Source organism: Mirounga angustirostris, unplaced genomic scaffold (assembly GCF_029215605.1).
Source record: "Mirounga angustirostris isolate CCGP_5_RB_7025 unplaced genomic scaffold, mMirAng1.0.hap1 SCAF_6, whole genome shotgun sequence".
NCBI lineage: Eukaryota > Metazoa > Chordata > Mammalia > Carnivora > Phocidae > Mirounga > Mirounga angustirostris.
Window position 1 is genome coordinate 98,135,595 of NW_026991714.1, and position 7,718 is coordinate 98,143,312.

The following is a 7,718-nucleotide window of genomic DNA, read 5'->3' on the forward strand; positions in this document are numbered from 1 at the left end:
AAAAGTGGTTATAAAATATCCAGTTGGGGGCGCCTGGGTGGCTCAGTCGTTAAAGCGCCTGCCTTCGGCTCAGGTCATGATCCCAGGGTCCTGGGATCGAGCCCTGCATCGGGCTCCCTGCTCCACAGGAAGCCTGCTTCTCCCTCTCCCACTCCCCCTGCTTGTGTTCCTTCTCTCATTGTGTCTCTCTCTGTCAAATAAATAAATAAATTTAAAAAAAAAATTAAAAAAGCAGGGGAGCCTGGGTGGCTCAGTCGGTTAGGTGTCTGCCTTCGGCTCAGGTCATGGTCCCAGGGTCCTGGGATCGAGTTCCACGTCGGGCTCCCTGTTCTGCGGGGAACCTACTTCTCCCTCTGCCTGCCTCTCCCCCTGCTTGTATGCATCCTCTCTCTCTCGAATAAATAAATAAACTTTAAAAAAAAAAAAATGAGAGTTTTTTTTTACTGAGAAAGGGAATGAGGGAATCTTCTGTGTGATGGAAATATTTTATGTCATGATCTAGATGGTAGATACACATTGTATACATACGTTAAAATACATGTGATAATAATAATAAAATAAGAAATAAAATCAAAAACATGTAATATGGATGTGCGCAATTTCACACACTGGGCAGTTCCCTCTCCCCACTCTGGGAAAACTTGATTTTTTTCTTTGGAGAATATAAAACAGAAGATCTCTGTACTCAGGGACACCAAGCACAGATGAGGGAGGGATGCCATACCTAAACCTGGGGGATTAAGTAAACCTATGCATGCCAAATGCTGGTTCACCCCACTCCAGGTTCTCTGTACCCTGAACGGAAAACTTACCTTCATGTGTCATTAGCCAGAGTTGTATCACATGCTCAATCCTAATCTAATGAACAGACTAGGGAATGTGCAGGAAGCGGGGGGGTGGAGGGGGGCGTCCAAGAAATCAGGACAACCTGATGGTGTCATCAGCATCCTCATTATCATCCTACCATACAGACTTGTCTGTATTACCTATTGGGCCAAAATTACACAAGTATTCCTGTAGCCATTACTCCGAGCACCTTCTCCAAACTGTCAGAATTCTAGATGAGCTCATGGAGCAGCCACTGCAGGGACCAGGGCTTCCAGCCACCTCCACAGTACTGCTGCCTTTGTTCGGGATCCAAATTCCCAGGAGATCGTTTCGGATTTGGCTGAGCCTGAGTAGCATGCCCACAGCCTGATTTGCAGGGAGAGGTAGCATCTGGCCACTTTGGCTTCCTCAGTGAAAATTGGGCGCTACCTCCTTGACCACTCACGATTACAATTTCCCATCCAAGGAGGATGGTGTTCGGATGCTGCAGAACAGCAAAAAGTCATGAAATGGCTTTAATCAATCTTGAGCTAAAAATTTAAAACCATCTCCCCTTATTTAGCTATCCTTAATTTTTCCTGATGCCCCCTTGACTGAACAGTCTCATTTCTTTTTCTGCTCCAACAGCACAAGGCTGTGAATCTGCTTACTGTGATTTAATACACAGGGTGTTCCTGGTCTCTAAGAGTTCACAACCTCCCCCCCACTCACCTGATGTTCTCTGGCACAAAGGACTGGTACAGTATAGCAGTTTGCATGTGTGCAAAACAGAAAAGAAGATTGAACAGTCTTCCCCTTTAACAGAATCTCACTAGAGTACTATACGCTTTTTTGATAGGAGGATCAATTCCTGCTGGAAAAGATTACAATATTTATTTGCAGTGAATGATTAACATTACCAAGCCAACCGCCTAATATTGTATAAAACAAAGTTTGTTTTAGATCCCCTAAAACTCGGTGTTTCTTATTCTTGCAGGTCTCAGCGGCCCAACTTGTTTTGCATATGGTTGCATGTTTAATTAGTGGTCCTTCTGTAAGTGTCTGCAATTAGCACTGTGATGATTAATAAAATAACTCCTTTAAAGCTCCATTTGGCTAGCAGAACTGCACAATCAGGTATAATTAATTCATCATTAATAAATCATGGCTGATTAACGAATCTGTTTATTACCAACACATTACTGAACAGCTCCCACCTGAGCACAGCTAATTTTTCTATGTTGAACAGAACTGGAAGCTACTAAAGCCACCACCACCACCACAACAGCTCCTCCAGAACTGCACAGAGCAGCAAGTATATTGGTACAGTTGGCGGGTGTTGAAGCCATGTATATTTGCAAGTGATGTGATCGAGCTGCGTAGACAGTTACGGCTTTGGCGGGAAGAAAGCAGTGGCTACGTCTGGAAGCCTGAACACCAGTGGTTCTCAAACTTCAGTATGCACCGGAATCACCTGGAGGGCCTGTTAAAAACCAGAGCTTCTGATTCGGTATGTCTGGGAAGGGGGCTGGGAGAATTTGCTTTCTAACAAGCTCCCAGGTGATGCAGATGCCACTTGTCCAGGGAACCACACTTGGAGAACGCAGTTCTACACTTTCTCATACACGGGGGATGACTCACAATGGCCACAGCTCCCAAGTCCTTTCTATAGGTTTTAATAGTTTAAAACAACAACAACAACAAGAATAGCTTTCCATATTATTTATCTGTCCTTGTGCTTACATGCTATCTCTTCAACTGGATTGACAATGTATTACTTTCTTCTGCTTCTCTCTCTGTTCCCCACAAAACCTAACAACTACTTTCTAGGTGTAGAAACTTGTCGACAAAATGCGGACATGCTTTGCGTATTCATCTCTGAATCTTTGCTCGTGCCCCTGTCTTTCTAAGCGCTGCTCTTCAATACTGCTCTGGCTGTGCTATATGCAGGTCCTAATCACAGACCAGCACAAGTGCTCATTATCTTGTCATGAAAGGATGAGCCAGTCTCCCCAGTTAGAGTCCCCAGAGAGCTCTGTAAGCTCCCTCTCTAATCTCCTTTGCAGCTTGCTCCCCCAACCCCCACTCTCCACCCCGCCAGCTTCTAGCACAGTGTTTTATACACAGGAGACAGCAAATTGCTTTTTACCAACCATGTCAGATTGCTGCACAGCAGATCTGACCCACAGGCTGCAAAATCAGATCCCTGCTGGGCACCTAATTTGCAGAAAATGCATAAGGAGCAACAGCAAGGGGGATTTCCACCCTGAAGAACTTGGAAAGAGGCAAATAATCTACCCTCTGAGAGTTAAACCATAAAAATATATATATAAAATAAGGGGTGCCTGGGTGGCTCAGATGGTTAAGTGTCTGGCTTCGGCTCAGGTCATGATCTCCGGGTCCTGGGATCGAGCCCCAGACTGAGCCCCAGGTTGAGCCCTGCATGGAGTCCTGCATCAGCTCACTGCTCAGCAGGGAGTCTGCTTCTCCCTCTCCCTCTCCCTCTGCCTCTCCCCCACCCTTCTGCTCATGCTCTCTCTCTCAAAGAAATAAGTAAAATCTTTAAAATATTTATATATATAAATTAAAAAATTTTAAAGCAAATCAGAGAAGGAAAAAACAAGTCAACTTAAAGCAACCAGGGTGATTGATTTTGCCCCCTGCCCCCCTACCTCAAGGGTATTGGGCAATGTCTGACAACATTAAAGGAATGGAATAGCTTGACTATAATCTGATCTGATCGAAGTGAAAAGACAGGGCTGGTCAGCAATGGAGGCCCCGGTAAAGGTTGCTCAGGGAGACAAGCATCAGCAAGGCCCAGCCAAGTTGGATCTAGGAGAGATCTCCTATAAAAAAATTTTGTAAGACAGGGAAATAGATACATTAACTGGACATTCAAAAATATTAAGTAACTTTCTAATTTTTTAAATGCTGTAATGGTTTTCTATTGCTGTGTGACCATTACCACAAATTTAATGGTGTAAAACAACACACATTTGGGGAAGCATGGGTGGCTCAGTGGTTAAGCGTCTGCTTTCGGCTCCGGTCATGATCTCAGGGTTCTGGAATTGAGCCTCACATAGGGCTTCCCTGCTCAGCAGAGAGCTCGCTTCTCTCTTTCCCTCTGCCTCTCCCCCAGTTTGTGCGCTTCCCCCATCCCCACCTCTCTCTGTCAAATAAATAAAATCTTAAGCACATACACACACATACACACACACACATTTGTCCTATCACTGGTTCTGTGGGTCAGGAGTCCAGGCATGGTTTAGCTGTATGCTCTGCGAGGCTGAAATCAAGGTGTTAGATACGGCTGGGTTCTCTGGGCGGAAAGGTCTGCTTCCAAGCCACTCAGGTTGGCAGAATTCAGTGCCTTGCTATTTTAGGACTCAGAGCCTCCCTCTGGTCCTGGCTGTTGGCTAGAGGCTGCCTTCAGCTTCCAGAGGCTTCCACAACATGGTACTTTGCTTCCTCTGAGTGAGCAAGAGAGAGTTTCCAGCAAGACTGGCGCGACAGCCTTATGTAAGTAGCACAATCGTGGAATCATGTACATGTAATCACATATATCCCAATGGGATATATCTTTGTCATACTTCCTTGGTGAGAGGCAAGTCACACTCAAAGGGAAGTGATTATAAAAAGGCATAAACAAGGAGGCGGGAATTACGGGGTCACATTTAGAGTCTGTGTACCATAGATGTGATACTGGTATTAAAGTAACTTTTTTAATTGAAGTATAGTTGACATGGTTACTTTCTTTAAGAACCCTTGTATTTTAGGGCTAAATCCTGAAATATTTGCCAATGAAAGTATATGATGTCTGTCAATGGGTTTACTTCAAAGCAATGGGTTTGCTTCATGATAATCCAGAGCGTGAGGAGAAGTAGGTGGAGGCATAAATAATTGGCCATGAGTGAGAAATTGTTGAACCTGGGTGATAGTTCATCAGAGCTCATTACATATTCTCTATACCTCTGTATGTGTTTGAAATTTTCAGAATAAAATTAAAAAATGAATAAAGAGACAGTATGTGTATTAGTTATCTGTTGCTACAAAACTACCTCACAACGTAGTCATTTAAAATAAACATTTATTATCTTGGGTTCTGTAGGTCAGGAATTTGGCACAGCTTAGGCTGGTGCCTCTGGTTCAGGGTCTCAGAGGGCTGAGCCAAGGTGTCAGCCAGACTACAGGCATCCGAGTCTTGACGGGCTAAAGGGTCTGCTTCCAAGCCCATTCATGGCGCTGTTGATCAGCCTCTCCTTAAGGCAGTTCACAAGGGGTAGGTGTCTTCTCACAGAGCAAGTGACGAGAGAGAAAGACACACACACATCTACCAAAACATAAAATGCAGTTTTTATAACTTAATCTCAGAAGTAACATACCATCACTGCTGAATATTCTGTTGGTCACACAGACCAACCCTGGTGAAACATGGGAGCAGACTACACAAGGGTCTGAGCAGTAGAAGGTGGGATTGTTGAGAGCCATTTTTGAGGCAAGCTACCATACATGGTGCATAAGGCAAAAACTGAGTGCTGTCCAAGTTATCCTTGAAAATCCTGCAAATAATCTATAAAGCATAGTAGAGTGATATCCCAGTGCACAAGCCCAATACTGCCAGGTTTTTCTCTAGTGCTGGAACACCTCACTGTTTTGTTGAGTACTAGATAAAGTTGTTGGCTTAAATTATGGACCATGGTTGTTCCAAAAATAAATGTATTTTTTTTAAAGATTTTATTTATTTATTTGAGAGACAATGCTCGAGAGAAAGAGAAAGAGCACAAGCAGGGGGAGGGGCAGAAGGGAGAGAGAGAGAAGCAGACTTCTTGCTGAGCAGAGGCTGATGTGGGGCTCGATCCCAGGATCCTGGGATCATGACCTGAGCCAAAGGCAGATACCCAACTGACTAAGCCACCCAGGCGCCCCCAAAAATAAATATAGTTAAATTCAAGTAAATTAAATGCATTATGATGGGATTCTAATGCATTGTTAAAGTGGGGAAGCTTATGTCTTGATGACATCTGCCATTTAGGTCCATTTTGCTGACTCTCCTCATTTCAGCTCCACAGTCATAAAGCCGCTTTCTGATTATAATTTATTTATTTATAATTATAATTTGGCTTCCCAAACAGATATGCAAATGGAGAGAAAATGCTCTAATCTAATCCATTCTGTGATTACGCTTATCATATAAAAAATTGGTATTCTGGCTCTATACATCAGTCTCTATGCGCTAGTTAAATGTGAATCTACGCCTGAAAGATAGATTCGCTCTTGGTACATTTACATAATAGCCTTCTAAGCCTGCACCCCTGAGCCCCTGGACTGTGATGAATTTGCCTAAGTAATGCCACCCTAGTGGGTACTGTCTGAGTAGCCTAAAAATCTCCCCCAAGTGTGGCAGCTATATTTACCATATGCAGAATATATCCACAAGCTCCCCCACATTTCTCAGTTCCCTTGCACTTAGATGGGGGTATATGACCAGTTGCAGCCAATAAGCTATGAGCAGAATTGACACCTATCACTTCTGAGGCAAATAGAGTGAGACTTCCATACACTGTTTCCTCCTGCCGCAGCACCCACAGAGGTCACATGTTGAAATAGCAGAAGGCAAAATCAGCCTGGGCCCCTGCAGGACCATGGAACAGAACCCCTCCTGACTTGTACTAGACAAGTGATAGGAATGAAGATAAAAGTTTGTTATATTAAGCCTCTGTGATTTTGTAGGTATTTCCTACATTAAGATAACTCAGTCTAACTCATTACGCCAGGGGATGCCGACTTTGATGGTAGCACTTTTTTCAAGCAATGGCAACATTATACTTGAGTGCTGGGATACATTTCTAACAATCTCCCTACACATTCCCCTATGCCCACTCTTAGTAAGACCAGGTAGGTAAGAGGTGGGCAGAAGCAGAAGAAACAGGGGAAAACTGTACCCTGAAACCTGCCCTACTTATATCAGCAAAAAACTCACTCTGCACAGTATGCTAATTCTAGAAGCTCTTTGCTCCTGCTACCCACAGATGTCATTTCATTTCTTCTTATTTATCTATTTAGGTATGCTTCTCTGGCCCTCACCCCTGCTTCCTCGGCTGCTACTTCTGGAGCTCTATGGCCCCTACAGCCTCTCAACCTTTGACCAGGTTGACCCAGTAAACACAGTAAGTATGATCAGTTGCCCTGGCTATTCTACTTCAACTGCTCATTTCTAAATGGACAATTTTTTAAAAGTCACTTACAAAAGTGAATATAGAGTTTAAAAATATAGGATGAAGGGGCACCTGGGTGGCTCAGTCGGTTAAGCATCTGCCTTCAGCTCAGGTCTTAGGGTCCTGGGATCGAGCCCCGAGTCGGACTTCCTGCTCAGTGGGGAGTCTGCTTCTCCCACTCCTTCTGCCCCTCCCCAACCCCCACCCCGCTTATGCTCTCCCTCTCTATATATCAAATAAATAAATAAAAATCTTTAAAAATATAAGATGAAAAGTCAACTCAGATGTTTGAAATAGCAACTTTCATGCAAAAAGAATTCAGAATCACCTCAGGGACTCGTATCCCAAAAATATCTATTAAGAACTTAGAAGAAAATTAAGAGTGTGCTTATCGTGATGAGCCCTGGGTATATAGAATTGTTGAATCAGTATATTGCACACCTGAAACTAATATAACACTGTATATTAATTATACTGGAATTTTAAAAATAATAATTTTTGAAAAGAACTTAGCATACATTGGGGAGATAAAATTCAGACCCTTACAACTATGCATTTATATAAAATCATTCATACAATTCAGTTCAAGGTGGAGAAAACTTTGCACTTTGTGAAAACCCTCCAGTGATTCTTACCCGTGGTGTAACCCACTGATGAGCTGGGAGAAGGGGTGAGCTATGTGGCAGGTCATTGGTT

General features: G+C 43.4%; 1 long non-coding RNA gene across 1 annotated transcript; it reads left to right on the plus strand.

Moving 5' to 3' along the window:
• The first annotated feature begins 1,817 nt into the window (after positions 1-1,817).
• On the plus strand, positions 1,818-6,974 carry LOC135364765 (uncharacterized). The gene is made up of 3 exons (XR_010412457.1): positions 1,818-1,944; positions 2,057-2,317; positions 6,871-6,974. It is a non-coding gene; the product is annotated as an uncharacterized LOC135364765 (long non-coding RNA).
• The last annotated feature ends 744 nt before the right edge of the window (positions 6,975-7,718 follow it).